At 37.9% G+C, this 16,457-nt stretch overlaps 1 long non-coding RNA gene and 1 pseudogene across 1 annotated transcript in view; one reads left to right on the forward strand and one right to left on the reverse strand.

Annotated features, from left to right (window-relative positions):
* Positions 1-16,457, reverse strand: part of LOC140526438 (uncharacterized) — a 50,501-nt gene that overhangs the window by 9,653 nt on the left and 24,391 nt on the right. The window lies entirely within an intron of this gene.
* Positions 9,473-16,280, forward strand: LOC140530407 (olfactory receptor 14A16-like; annotated as a pseudogene).

A 16,457-nucleotide genomic window follows, 5' to 3' on the forward strand; every position in this document is an offset into this window, starting at 1 on the left:
CCCTTGCCACCCAGTGAACATTCAGTTCCTTCCCCAATTATCACCCTACTCACTCATGAGTAATTTTCCTTACGGTGCAGCCAGTTACAAAATTACATATCTTTTCGCCATTGTGTTTGTCCTTCATTGTCAAAGAAGACCATGCCATCAGAGAAATAATGCCATGACTTATACTTGACTTTGTTTTGAGTGAGGGAGGGCTGTGCAGGTCACCAGCCTCACTTCTTGTCCTGAGTCATCTGAATTCAGAGACCTGATATTCCTCAAGATGACTGGAGATGACCCAGGATGCAGTGGGAGACCTTGGACCCTTTAGGCCAAGGTCTTTGCAGGCAGTCACTTAGGGTAAGGCAATGCCCATTCATTGAATAGGCCTGTTTAAGAAGTAGCCAGGGCATAGCACCTTTAATGAGGGCAAGAAAAGAAAGATATCAGACTGGGTGGAAAACAGCAACAGTTACAATTAATAATCATTCTCAAGCTAGGAAGGTCCAGAGGACTACTCAGGCAAGGCTCCAATGGAGTCCTAGTTTCAGAGTGCAGTAGGTTTAAGGTTTTGGGAGACAACAGGATAGGGGACAGGAGAGGAGAGGGGAGGGGAATGAAGAGAGGGGAGGGGAGAGGAGAGGAGAGGACAGGAGAGGAGAGGACAGGAGAGGACAGGAGAGGACAGGAGAGGACAGGAGAGAGGAAAAAGGAAAGGAGCCAATAAAACGCAAGTCAACTGGTCGTTTTTTGGCCATCCAAGTTTACCTTCCCTTGGAGAGGAGAAGGAAGGGGAGGGGGAGGCAGACAGAAGAGGTGGAGGTGAGTTACCCAGGTAGCATTCAGCCAGCTCCATCTACTCACAGGATTGTCTTTGTCCATTGTTCATGCCATCAGAGAAATGATGGCATGACTTACACTTGACTTTGTTTTGAGTGAGGAAGGGCTATGCAGGTCACTAGTCTCACTTTTCCTCCAGAGTCATCTTTTGGGTCTTTTCACAATAACAGTTGGTCAAAACACTCTTTCCAGTACATGAACTCAACCAAGTGTCAAAAAAAAAGAGGAGACTGACTAACAAAACTACATCTTTAAAGGTGCAATTAAGGAACCACAAAAGAATGAAGTTGAGCATTTCAGGCAATTTAAGGCTATATTTGGGAGTAAAATGATCTTTCCAGTGTCTCTTATGGTTTTTACACTAAGTGATCACTAAATGTCTAATCACAAAAAAAAAATTACTTAAGACATAATGTGAGTCAATCACTGTATTAGGGCAAGTGATTCAAAGATAAAAGTATAAACAGTCTTTGATTTCAGGCTTTTGAATAGGCATAGAGATGGGTGATAGAGTGTTGTATATGAGGAAATCAAGGAGGTCAGTTGGGTTGAACATATATTTCAATTTGAGACAAAGAGGATTAACATGTACTATGGCTGGAAATAAACATTGGGTCATCTCTCAGAAAGAATTTAAAAACCAAGCAGAGGAGCTTACATTTGATTTTCTGAGGATTAGTGAACCCTCTTTAGGAAAACAAATTTGACAGATCCATGAGGGATGTATTGAAGAGAGGAGATATGGGACAGGGATACCATTTGGAATAATATTGTAATGAACTATATAAGAAGTGACAATGTTCTGAAGTACAGTGGTGCTGAGTAGAGGAAGAGAACAGGGAAAATGTGGGAGACATTTTGGTGAGAGAAAACTCTTTCAAAACAGATTGGATGTGGGGAGAGTGGCAAGAGTGAAGTAAAAAGGATAACATAGAAACTATGAAAACAGTGATTGAAAAGAGTGTGGTACTCACAAAAAATAAGAAAGTTCAGGAAACACAGGGTCTTTGGAGAATGGAGAAAATAATGGGGTGGGTTATGGATATGTTGACTTTGAGATAGATAAGGGATATCCACTTCGACATATCTAATACAAGAAGCAAAGATAAATATCAAGGGAGAGAGTAGCACAAGAAAAATAGCTGTGGGAATCAACATCATAGGGAATATGAACAAAGAGATGTGAAATAACAAGATTAGTAAGACAAAACACATCTAAAGTATAGAAGAAAGCAAAAAAAAAAAAAAAGAACATTGGAATAAGCCCAGTTAGAGGGCACAATGGGATGATGATGATCCAGCAAGAGGAACTAAGAATTAGTTGTCAATTGGGTATTGGGACAACCAAGAGAGAGCAGTGAAACAAAAATCTAGAGAGAAAATACTATAAAGGCAAAGGGAGTGCTCAACAGTGTCAAATACTGCACAGAATTCAAGAGAATAAGTCTTGGGGAAAAGTCATCAGATCTGTACATTAATAAATTATTGGTTGCTTTGGAAAGCAAAGTGTTACTTATCTCATGAGGTCATGTGTCATATTTTAGAGGATTTATAAAGAAAGAAAGTATAGCAGTAGAAATCAAAAGATAATAGATGATAGAGCAATACACAGATAGACAGATAGATACATAGATAGAAAGAAATTTTCTGGGACTTTCACTGAGAAAAGAAAACAATAAAGAAAGATATCTTTGAGAGGAATTTATAGACCTATATGGAGGTTTCTAAGTATAAGGGAAATTTTAGGCAGCAAAAAGGACTGAATAAATAAAGACTGAATATTAAAGAAAGAGAACAGTCTAAAAACAGAGGAAAAACCTTAGAAAGGGGGAAAGAATCAAGGGTATACAAAGAGGATTTCACTTTTGTCAGGAACAGGGCCATTTTGAATCATCATTAGAAACTGGAATAAAGCAGAAGAGAATGGGGGACAATGACAAAAAGTTGTGATTTGAAAAGAAAGAGGAAATACATAGCTCGCCAAAAAGGCTCTCTATATTCCAAATGAGGAAGTGTGATATGAAGTCTTCTCTTGTACAAATATTCGGGACTGAAGTTTTAGGAGTTATAAGAGGGCAATAGAAGATGAGGAGCAGCCAAGGTAAGGAATGGGATAAAGAATCAATATGAAAGGATAAAAGGAGTGCCTGGCAAAAGTGAGCACCAGGTGTGATTGTATGGCATAAATTAGTAGTGAACCCAATCAGCAGAGTTTTGTGACTTTGTCCAGGTCCATTCAGCAGGATGTGAGTAAAATTTTAAGAGGCAGATAATTAAAATTATCTGGGGTTGGGGTTTGGTAAGGTATAATCTGCAACAAAACCAAGCATAAAGTGATTCAAGGAGAATTAAATATCCATTTAAATTGGCTAAGTATAGGAAGGGAACAAAGTAAAATCAAATCAAGAATGATTGACAGGCAAAATGTTCAGTGGGACAGGAACTGGAAATCTAAATCAAAATATAAAGAATAAACTTAAGAAGAACAATGCAAGGGAAAAGTAGTGGAAGTGCAAGAACTTTGATTGAAATTATACCTCTTGAAATCAATATTTGAATTCCAAAAAGCCTTTATATTTAAAAATAAATAGACAAATTCTATGTCCTGTTCAATATCTTTTGTGTTCATGCTTATAACATAAATGGAATATTTTCTCTTGTGACCTCAATATTTACGCCTCTTGAAATTCTAGCCAACTCCAAAGAGCTTCCATACAAAGAAAACTCTGTAGAGAATGAAGTTGGCCTTTAATCTTCACAGTCAGAAAGAGCTATCTCAAAACTCTGAACTCTTTGATATTCTCCAATGAGTTTACACCATTTTACTCTGTAATATAATTGTTTGCATATATTTCTTCTTCCCCTAACAGGCTGGAGAAACATCTTAAGGCCTGTGATTGGACATGATTTATGTTTTTTTTTAAACTATCCAAGTTTAGTACAGAGGCTTCTATGGAGCAAGCACCCTATAAATGTTTTGCAAAAGTTAACGTTGATTAATTCTTGGTAATTCCTTTGTCCCATGGCCAAATGCAAATTTCTGTTTATGTATGATCTTGTAGATATAAACAATGGTTCCAAGAGGTATAGCTTGGGTAATAATTCATGAGGATTTGAGTGTCTGGACGTGAACACCAGGAGTGTTTTAATTAGGACAAGTTGAATCAAAATCCAAAGTGAGGTTTGCAGTCCAGGAAACACTTCTTACAACCTGCATTCTACAAACAAACAGAAGAGACCCAACATAATACAAAAAACTTGGAGAGCTATTTTTCCATTTGAGTATAGACTTACATTTAAGCATGACTGCTCTGGGTTGGTGGTGACCAAAGGAGTGCTTGAAATTTGACAGGCCATGTGGAAATCTAATATGTGACACTGTCTTCATCTACATGACAATTTCAGTCTATTGGGCTGATTATGGTGTAAAAATGTCTTGGAAAGTGATCCAATCCACAGCAGAGGATATCATGTAAAATGACTAGACGATCTATATCACTGTCAGTCTTGAAGAATGGGATGACAATCATTTGCATAGGAACATCATGTTAAGGCATATCTCAGTAAAGGAACTTAGAGGAGCTCTCCAGACAGCCTTGGAATCAGAACACCTGGATTAACATCTTGGTTCTGACATTCATTGTGTAACCACTGAAAAGTGTTGTAACTTTTCTGAGCTCAAACATCCTCTGTATGGATTGGAAATAATATTATTAGAATTGTCTAGCTACAGAGGTCTTATGATAAAAGTACTTCAGGATGATAAAAATTATCCCCTGAGTGACAGAGCTACTGTTATCAATTTTTTTCAAGGTAAGAACATTGTTCAAAAATTTCTAGATCATCTAAGCTCTAAAAGAACCTTAAAAATCATTTGCTTCAGGGATCTTGGCCTTTTTTTGCTCCATAGGCTCCTTTGGCAGTCTAAAGAAGCCTATGGCCTCATTTATGAGAATAAAGTCTTTAAATATACAAAATAGGTTCAAACAGAAATGATGTATCAAAATATTTTCAGGTAGATGAACCTCAGGTTAAAATCCTCAAAACAAGTTTCATTACATCATTTAAAAATTGAGAAAACTAAGGCAGATACAGGAATTTCCATTTCCTCAAGGTCACATTAAGTATGAACCAAGGGAATCTGACCCTCAAAACATTAACTGTTCTCATCATTTGCCACCTATTTCTTTTCTCTGTGCAGACAGTGCAGAGAGCACTCCACCCCTAGAACATGGTCAATATCACTGTGATGACAGGATTCTTCCTCATGGGCTTTTCCAACTCCTGGGAGCTGGAGGTCTTACATGCCATCCTCTTCTTGCTGATCTACCTGGTGGCTCTCCTGGGAAACCTGCTCATCTTCACCTTCATCTCTCTTGATGGGAAACTCCACACTCCCATGTATTTCTTTCTAAAGAATCTGTCCTTTTTAGATATTTGTCTTATTTCCATCACTGTACCCAAATAAACTGGAAAATTCCTGTGCCACAGTTACTCCATCTCTTTTTAGGGATGTATGTAACAGCTCTTTTTAATGATGTTATTTGTAGCATCAGATCTTTTGCTCCTTGCAGCAATGTCCTATGACTGCTATGTGACCATCTTTCAACTCCTGCACTATGAAGTCATTATGAACAGTGAAACTTGTGTGATGATGGCAGCTGCTTCTTGGCTCACTGAAGGTTTGTTTGACTCATATACACAATTAGCACTTCCACTTTGCCCTTTTCAGACTCCAAGGAGTTCCACCATTTCTGTGATGCCCCTGCTATGCTCAGAATTTCCTGTTCTAATTCATACCTTGCAGTTGATGCCACCCTAGTTTTGGCATTTACTTTAGGGATTTTCTGCTCTATTTACATCACAATTTCTTACAGTCACATCATCTCAACTGTGCTGAAGATTCCAAAAAATGAAAGTAGATCAAAAGCATTCTCCACTTGCCTGCCCCATCTCATCGTTTTCATGTTTTTTATCAAAACAGGTAACATTGCTTATCGAAGGCCACCCTGAGAAATATGACCCAGTTGTGGACCTGTTGGGGTCCATGTTCTTTACAGCTGTGCTCCCAACCCAGAACTCTGTCATTTGTAGCCTGAGGAACAAGGACATGAAAATTTCTTTGAGGAAGCTCATAGCCTAGAAATACTTCTCAAGGGATTAATACCAAAGTTTTTTGTATGATTATATGCCTGTGAAGATAAAGTCACACTTATGTACACACACACACACACACACAAACACATACATATATATGTATATGTATACATAAAGACATGTCAACCTCACCAATTAAAAAAACTGACTTTTAAAGGTACTGGAGCATAATAAAAATGTGCTTTCTATAGTACGTACGCGCAATCGAGTACTCAAGTGAAGAGATCACAACGTTAATGAGGAAAAGGTGAATTTATTAGAAAATAACATATTTGAACATCCTCTTATCCACTTATGTCAACTGTTTGCTGAACAGTTAGCTACATGGAATAATAGAAAGTCTCATCTGACTTCAAAATAGATGAAGGATTTGAATCAGTTTGCCACAACTCGCTGTGAAATATAAAAAGGTTTTATAAGTCTATTTTGCTATATATATATTAATTGGTTTCACAGTCTCATATGTGATCAACACAATATCAGTAAGAATAGTAAGGAAAGGTATTATCATCATTTTATATTTTAAAAAACAAAATTCCTGCAAGGTTTACAAGAAGAGATAATTTGATGATTTATCATTTCCAAATAATTAATTTTCTTTGAGACAAGTAGTGGCCTCATAATTTTACCTTGAAATTTAGAACTTGGGGGCGGAGCCAAGATGGCAGAGTAGAAAGACACACGTACACTAGCTCCGAACCCACAGCCCATAAAATATCTGTAAAAAAGATTCTGGAGCAACAAATTCTGGAGCAGCAGAAGCCACAGAACAACTGAGCTGATGAGATTTCTGTTCCAGAGAGACCTGATGCGAAAGGTCCATCACACCCAGACCGGGAGTGGAGCACAGACCTGCCGTGGCCACACGGCGCTGAGAGAAGCAGATCCGAGCAGGCTTCAGGGACAGAATCTCCAGCAGCTGTGCGGGTCCCTCCACCCACAGGTGACAAGGGTCAGTGAGAGAGTCTTTTTGGGTGGCCAACAGGGGAGTGGGGTGTCCCCATGGCTTGGGCCCCCTCAGGAGGCAGCAGCAGAGGTGGGAGCAGACCAGGGCTCCCCAAGCAGGTAGGAGCCCAGATCCATTGTTGAAGGTCTCTGCATAAACCCCCTGAGGGAAGTGAGCCCATGAGGTGGCCCTGCCCCCACCTGAGCACCTGAACTTAATCTCACACTGAATAGCAGCCCCACCCCAGCCAAAAGCCCTGAGGCTGGGAAGCAGCATTTGAATCTCAGACCCCAAGCACTGGCTGGGAGGATCCAGAGGCAAAGTGGGTGTGGAGAGAATACTCAGAAGTCAAGTCACTGGCTGGGAAAATGCCCAGAAAAGGGAAAAAAATAAGACTATAGAAGGTTACTTTCTGGGTGAACAGGTATTTCCTCCCTTCCTTTCTGATGAGGAAGAACAATGCTTACCATCAGGGAAAGACACAGAAGTCAAGGCTTCTGTATCCCAGCCCACTCAATGGGCTCAGGCCATGGAAGAGCTCAAAAAAGATTTTGAAAATCTAGTTAGAGAGGTGGAGGAAAAACTGGGAAGAGAAATGAGAGACATGCAGGTAAAGCATGAAAAACAAGTAAACACCCCGCTAAAGGAGACCCAAAAAATGTTGAAGAAAATAACACATTGAAAAATAGGCTAACTCAATTGGCAAAAGAGGTTCAAAAAGCCAATGAGGAGAAGAATGCTTTCAAAAGCAGAATTAGCCAAATGGAAAAGGAGGTGCAAAAGCTCACTGAAGAAAATAGTTCTTTCAAAATTAGAATGGAACAGATGGAGGCCAATGACTTTCTGAAAAACCAAGAAATCACAAAAAACCAAAAGAATGAAAAAAATGGAAGATAATGTGAAATATCTCATGGGAAAAACAACTGACCTGGAAAATAGATCCAGGAGAGACAATTTAAAAATTATGGGACTACCTGAAAGCCATGATCAAAAAAAGAGCCTAGACATCATCTTTCATGAAATTATCAAGGAAAACTGCCCTGAGATTCTAGAACTAGAGGGCAAAAAAAGTATTCAAGGAATCCACAGATCACCGCCTGAAAGAGATCCAAAAAGAGAAACTCCTAGGAACATTGTGGCCAAATTCCAGAGTTCCCAGGTCAAGAAGAAAATATTGCAAGCAGCTAGAAAGAAACAATTCAAGTATTGTGGAAATACAATCAGGATAACACAAGATCTAGCAGCTTCTACATTAAGGGATCGAAGGGCAGGGAATAGGATATTCCAGAAGTCAAAGGAACTAGGACTAAAACCAAGAATCACATACCCAGCAAAACTGAGTATAATACTTCAGGGGAAAAATTGGTCTTTCAATGAAATAGAGGACTTTCAAGCACTCTTGATGAAAAGACCAGAGCTGAGAAGAAAATTTGACTTTCAAACACAGGAATGAAAAGAAGCATGAAAAGGTGAACAGCAAAGAGAAGTCATAAGGGACTTACTAAAGTTGAACTGTTTACATTCCTACATGGAAAGACAGTATTTGTAACTCTTCAAACTATTCAGTATCTGGGTACTGGGTGGGATTACACACACACACGCACACACACATAGAGACAGAGTGCACAGAGTGAATTGAAGAGGATGGGATCATATCTTAAAAAAATGAAATCATGCAGTGAGAGAGAAATATATTGGGAGGAGAAAGGGAGAAATGGAATAGGGCAAATTATCTCTCATAAAAGAGGCAAGCAAAAGACTTATTAGTGGAGGGATAAATAGGGGAGGTGAGAGAAAAAACATGAAGTTTACTCTCATCACATTCCACTAAAGGAAGGAATAAAATGCACACTCATTTTGGTATGAAAACCTATCTTACAATACAGGAAAGTGGGGGATAAGGGGATAAGCAGGGTGGGGGGGAGGATGGAAGGGAGGGCATGGTGAGGAGGGAGCAATTTGAGGTCAACACTGATGGGGAGGGACAGGATCAAAAAGAGAGAATAGAAGTAATGGGGGACAGGATAGGATGGAGGGAAATATAGTTAGTCTTATACAACATGACTATTATGGAAGTCATTTGCAAAACTACACAGTGGCCTATATTGAATTGCTTGCCTTCCAAAGGGAAGGGGTGGGGAGGGAGGGAGGAAGAGAAGTTGGAACTCAAAGTTTTAGGAACAACTGTCGAGTACTATTCTTGCCACTAGGAAATAAGAAATACAGGTAAAGTGGTATAGAAAGTTATTTGGCCCTACAGGACAAAAGAGAAGATGGAGACAAGGGCAGAGAGGGATGATAGAAGAGAGAGCAGATTGGTGATAGGGACGATTAGAATGTTCGGTGTTTTGGGGTGGGAGAAGGGGACAAAAGGGGAGAAAATGTAGAACCCAAAATTTTGTGAAAATGAATGTTAAAAGTTAAATAAATAAAAAAAATCCTCAGAACTAGTTCTATCACTTCATTTTAAAAATAGGAAAATTAAGGAAATACTGTCTTTCATTGAAGATAACAAAGTAGACCTGAACCAAAGTTATCTGACATGCTCTTCACATCATTTGGCATCTGTTTGTTTTCTCCATGCAGACAACAGAGAAAATTCTCTACCCCTAGACATGACCAATCTCACTGTGGTAACAGAATTCATCCTCATGGGCTTTTCCAACATCTGGGAGCTACAGGTCTTACATGCCATCCTCTTCTTGTCAATCTACCTGGTGGCTCTGATGGGTAACATACTCATTTTCACCCTCATCTCTCTTGATGGGAAACTCCACACCCCTATGTATTTCTTCCTGAAGAACTTATCCTTTTTAGATCTTTGTCTTATTTCCATCACAGTCCCCAAATCAATTGCAAACTCTCTAAGTCACAGCAACTCCATCTCTTTTTTGGGGTGTATATCACAGCTCTTTTCAATGATGTTATTTGTGGCATCAGAGCTTTCTCTCCTCACAGTGATGTCCTATGACCACTATGTGGCCGTTTGTCAGTCCCTGCACTATAAACTCATCCTGACCAGAGGAGCTTGTGTGAATATGGCAGCTGCTTCCTGGTTCAATGGAGGTTTGTTTGGGGTCCTGTACTCAGCTAGTACTTTCATTTTGCCCTTCTGTGGCTCCAAAGAAATCCACCAGTTCTTCTGCGATGTCCCTCCCTTGCTCAGAATCTCCTGCTCTGAGACACACCTTGCAGCTGATGTCACTATGGCTTTTGGGTTTGGTTTAGCAGTTTTCTGCTTTATTTATATCACAATCTCTTACAGCCACATATTCGCAACTGTACTGAAGATACCAACCTCAGAGGGTAGGTCAAAAGCCTTTTCCACTTGCCTGCCCCACCTCATCGTTCTCATGATTTTTATCACAACAGGTGTCATTGCTCATCTAAAGCCACCCTAGGAATCTGACTCAGTTCTAGATCCATCGTTGTCCATGTTCTATACAATAGTGCCTCCAATGCTTAACTCTATCATCCATTGCCTGATGAACAAGAACATGATGAAACTTATCGCCTGGAAACACTTCTCAAATGGATTAATACTTTTCCATGATCATATACCTGTGAATATATATTCACACACATATAAAACACATTTACATACATACAGGTATGCATATGTGTATTTATTTCATGTTACACATATTTATGTTTATGTATGTGTACATGTTTCATATATATTGATACAGCACTTCAATATGTGTTACTGACTTAAATTGCTTGCTACTATATCCATATCAAGGTTACCAATTCTAAAATATTGACTCATAGATTGTCTGGAGAATCATAACAATATGTTTATAATGTATATTCATTCCAGTCCCGAAATCAGTGAAATCTGACAAAAGGGTACTTAATTTTAAAAAATTGTATTTGAAGGTCTAGTGATAATTTATGTCAACTGTTTTCTTAACAAGTAGTTGCGTGGAATGATAGAAAATATTATCTCTTTTGAAAGCAGATGAAGGATATGACTCAGGATGCCATAACTTACAGTGAAGCACAAAAAGTTCTTTACATGTGTATTTTGCTTTACAGTTTTTTAAAATGGCTTCATAATCCAATATGTGATCACCACAATAGTAGTCAGGAATAATTAAGAAAAGTATTATCATCACTTTATGTTGAGGGATAATTAACATTTTTAAAATCCACAGTAAATTATGGCATTTTGATTTGTTTCATCTATTTTGTCAGATAATGCTTTCTTCTGTTTCATGTTGTCAGTTGTTAAGTAAACAATTGATATAAATTGATGAGAAGATTTTCAAATATACTATTTTTCAAATAATCTTCTGTCTGAAAAGTGTTAGCCTCTTTATCTAACCTTCAAATTTAGAAAATAAGTACAGAAATCCAGAATTGGGAGGGATGTCAAAGGTCAATCCTCTAGGCTATCCTATACCTGAACTTGGCACCCATAAAAAACATCCACAATTCTGGATCATCCAAATTTCATGTGAGTATTTTCAGTGAGGGAGAGTAACTCCATACACGAGCAAACCATTCCACTTTTATGTCTTTTTAATTATTCAGACATTTTCCTCTCATTAGTGGAAACATTGCTCTCTCTGTAATTTTTACCCATTGTATGTATTTCCATCATTCCTTTCACTGAAATGTAGGTTGTTTGGGCTGGTAATATTAAGGGCATGTAAGCTAACTAAGCCATGTGTTCCAACTATACAAATATATGATACATTTAACATGTAGAATCCCATGTAAACAGTAAAATTCTTTCAAGAGCAGAATATAACTTGATTTATGTTGTCATTAAATGCAGAAAAGACACTCTTTTTGCTATAAATTTGCTACCCCAGAGATTGTAACGTCATGTCTACTTTGGAAGAAAGTAAATATATATTTACGACCATACTTTAAAATGTTCAACTAAGTCCATATATTAAAACATGTATTTCAAGTTTTTTTGAACACATATACAAGAGTTAAAATAGAAACTTAGTACGAACAAAGTATGGGTGGAAATAAATAAGAATAGGGGCACAACAGGGGTCTTCCTGGGACAATTTGAGAAGATCAAGAAAACCAAGAAAGAGGTTTGGTTCTAGTGAAGAATAAACATGTCCAGGCTAACAAGCTGCAAGCCTCTTAAACAACATGTAGCAAGTCCTGGGGCTAGTTGGTTTGGGAGGTGGTATGGGCCCCAGGAACAGGAAATTTTGCTCCCAGATAGTGGAGGTTGGGCCTTTGAGCCTGAGAAGATTGAGGGAACCTCTGCTGATTAGGAATGCCAGATCAAGCTGTGTTGTGAAGAGTGGCAGGGTGAGAAGGAACCAGCAAACATCCAGTGAGTGCAGAAGCAGTGGGGTAGACAGCTCCTGGCTGTGGGCAATGACAGGCAGTTGGAGGTTTGGCTTTGGCTCTAGGCTAGAGGGGAAAACTGAAGATCTGGGGCAAGAGGCACCATTTCCCATATCCCTTGGCTAGAGGTAGTTACAAAAATAAACTATTACCACAAAAAGAAATGCACAAGGAAAGAAGAAAAAAATTTAACCATAGAAAGATATTATGGAAATAGAGATGGGCAAGAATCACCTTTAGAGGAAGATGTTGAAGAAACCCCCAAAGAGTAATGTCAAATGGTTCCCTGCAAAAAAAGAAAGTATAGAAGATTTTTTTAAAAGACTTTAAAAATCAAATGACAGAGATGGAGGAAAAAACACAAAAAAATAATAATTACAGAAAAAAAAACTTATGAAAGGAAAGTCAACCAATTAGAAAAAGAGATCCAAAATCTTAAGGAAAAAATGACCCCTTAAAAATTAGAATTGGGCAAAGTGAAGCCAACAAAATTATAAGAGATCAAGAAATAATTAAACAAAATATGAATAATGAAAAAATAGAAGAGAAAGTGAAAAATCTTATTAGGAAAACAACAGATTTGGAGAACAGATCAAGAAGAATAAATTAAAAAAAATTGAACTGAGTGAAAATTATGATCAAAAAAAGAATCCTGATTCAATAATACAAGAAATAATTAAATTTTCTTGAAGTGTTTGAACAAGGGGGGAAAGTAGAAATAGATAAAATGCATCAATCACTACTTAAAGGAGATCCTATGAGGAAAACCCATAAGAATACCATTGTCAAATCCCCAAATCTCCAGCTCAAGGATAAAATATTAAAAGTATTAAAACAATATAAACGTGAAGGAGCCACAATTAGAATCACACAAGACCTATAGGAGCAGAGACATTAAAGGACTTCATGTCTTCGAACACAATATATTGAAAAGCAAAAGAACTGGAGCTCTGGTCAAAAATATCATACCCTGCAAGGTTAAGTATTATTTGGAATAAAAAAAAAATGGACATTTGATAAATTCTCAGACTTTCAAGACCTCATTAACAAAAATCCTGAATTTAATAGAAAATATGACATTCAAGAACCAAGAAAAATATAAAGTATGTACTAAAGACCAATTATAAGGGATTCACAAAGATAGACTGTTTATCTTTTATATATGTATACTGTACGTCTAAGACTCTTACTGATAACTGGGTACCTCAAAACAAAGATTGGGGTAAACCTGACTTTGGTGTTAATTTTAAAAGTAAAACCATATATGAAAAGCTAAAATGAGCAATAATTTTATACAAATGAGGTACAAGAGGAAGAAATGGTACAGAGCAATTAGATGGTGGGGGACAACTTCATTGGGAATGGGGTTAAGAGGGAACTATAAATACATATATATCTTTAACATTTTTAAATATATATATTTTTGTGTTCTAAATATATATGCACTTATATACATATATATTTAGAAGAACATAAAAATCTTCTAAATTCAGGGGAAATAAAATGGTAGGGGCATAAGGAAGGGGTAGAGAACAAGCAAGGGATCTTTACAGGGGAGGGTGAAGGAATAGGCATTAGGAGGGTATGGAAGGGTGTTCAGATTTATGTGAATGGGAGGACCAGGGAGGAATTCTTGAGGGCAGGGTAGGCAAGTAATAGGAGGGCAAGGCAGTGAGTAGCAGTAAAGTAGCGGAGGCAGGAGGGATAGTTAAGATATGCACAAGCATATAAAACAAAGATCAGGTGTAGAATAGGTTTGTGAAAGTATATGCTTGTATATATATATATATTTTTGTATGTATTTATCTACAACTATAGAGAAACACATATGAACCTTATTGTAGCCTTTTAGGGGTGGGGGAAGGGAAAAAAGCGTAAAAAAGTGCATAGTAGAGAACAAAATAACTCAAAAGAAAGCAAAGAAAAGATGCATAATTTTCAACACAAGCATTATATATCATACAGGGTTTCTTGAAATGAAAATGTTTTATTACACAATTTGAATCCTCTTTTACATTCTCCTATGCACATGATATTTTTTTTTCTTTTTAACTTTGTACTTAAATTTCAGTACCTAAGTTCATGACATGTTTTTGTTTCTTTTTTTCTATTCTCTATTTTTGTTCTGGCATTCGACTCTAAAATAAAATTTTTTAAAACATTCTAAAAAGGATAATATATACCTCTATCAAAGTAGGATATAAAATAGAACTCTAGAAATCATCAGCATTTTCACTTGAAACTAATAACTAAACACCATTTGATCTGGGCTTAACGGAAAGGAGATCAATCTGAAGATTTGTTCAAGAGCTATATCTCTTTGGATTAATCTTCCCCCCTAATTGTCTTCCAAAACCACAGTTTCATGCACAGATATCTACATATATGGTTGAAAAGTGCCATGGTAACCCAGTATATCTGATATAACTTGTCTTTTTTTTTTCACTGAACTGAAAATTGGACTACTAAAAGAACTCATAGAAGTATGCAAGAGAGAGTCCATAGCTTGGAAAAGGAAGGACAAAAAGTGACTGTAGAAAATAAGCCCTAAAAAAATACAATTGGTCGAATGGAAAAAAAGTACACTGAAGAAAACAACTTCTTAAAAAGTAAAATGGGCCAAATGGAAAAGGAGGCATAAAATCTTACAGAAGAAAAGAATTCATTACAAATTAGAATTAGGAAGCTAATGACTCTATGAAATATCAAGAATCACTCAAACAAAAACAAAAGAATTAAAAAATAGAAGACAATGTGAAATACTTCCTTGGTAAAAAATAAATAAATAAAACTAACCTAGATCCAGGAGAAATAATTTTACAATTATTGGTCTACCTGAAAACCATGATAAACAAAAGAATCTGGACAGCATCTTCTAAGAAATCATCAAGGAAAAGGCCATGAGGTCCTAGAACCAGAGGATAAAATAGTCATCCAAAGAATCCACCAATTGCATCCTGAAAGAGATCCCAAATTGAAAACACCAAGGAATACTGGAACCAAATTCCAGAATTACCAGCTCAAAGAGAAAATGTTGCAGTAGCTAGAAAGAAACAATTTAAATATATGGAACCACAGTCAGTATTACACAGGACCTTGCAGCTTCTGCATTAGATCATAGGGCATGGAATACAATATTCCATAAGGCAAAAGAGCCTGGATTACAATCAAAGATTAACTACCAAGCGAAAGTGAGCATAATCTTACAGGAAAGGAAATGTACATTCAGCGAAATAGGGGACTTCCAAACTTCCCTGATGAAAAGACCAGAACTCAACAGAAACACTGATCTTCAAATGCAAAACTGAAGAGGAGTATAAAAAGGCAAACAGGAAAGACCAAAAACAAACAAATCAACAAACAAACAGTACATTACTAATAAGGGCAAAGTGTTTACATCCTTACAAGGGAAGATGACACTAGTAACTGTGGAGAACTGTATCATTATTATGGCATTCAAAAGGGTATACGTAGTTAGTGGACACGGGTGCAAGTTGACTTTTTTGTGAAGATAAAAAATCTAATTAATTGGTGAAAAGGGATTGTACTGGGAGAAGAGGAAAGGAGGAGGCAGACAAGGCCATCATATGCCAAGGCACAAAGAGTTATTACAAAAGAGGGAAAGAAGGGAGGGTTAGTTGTGGCTCTGCAAGGACCCCTGATCATCCCTACAGATAGCCACCCAGTGAAAACTGGCATTGAAAAGTGGATAGCGTACTACCAGACTCTGCACAACCTGGAGGTCCTCAAGCTGGAGGTGGACAAGTTTATGGAGGACTACAACAAGAAGATAGCTGCGAAAGATGCCAAGGCAGAGGTGGAAGATGGAGTCCAGGATGAGGAAGGCTGGGTGAAGGTGACCCTCAGAGGCCATTGGTCTGGCCTGCCCTGCTATGAGGCTGCCAGCCTGCACGTGCTGGAGAAGGAAAAGTGCAAGAAGGCTGGTAGGGAACTGTTCAATTTCTATGCATGGCAGCACCTCGAGAACAAGATGGAGCACCTGGCCCAGCTGTGGAAGAAGTTTGAGTAGGATAAGCAGAGGATCTCCCTGTTTTGGGCCCAGTGCAAGTTCTGTCCATAGTGAGTTGGGCCAGGCTACCAGGTCCCCTGTAGAGAGGGATCCAGTGCCATCATCCATGCCTGGTCTGGGAGGACAGGGAAAGAAGCTTGCCAGCCTGGAAGAGGAGAGAGCAAAGCTCTCAGCATG

Source organism: Notamacropus eugenii, chromosome 2 (assembly GCF_028372415.1).
Source record: "Notamacropus eugenii isolate mMacEug1 chromosome 2, mMacEug1.pri_v2, whole genome shotgun sequence".
Lineage (NCBI taxonomy): Eukaryota > Metazoa > Chordata > Mammalia > Diprotodontia > Macropodidae > Notamacropus > Notamacropus eugenii.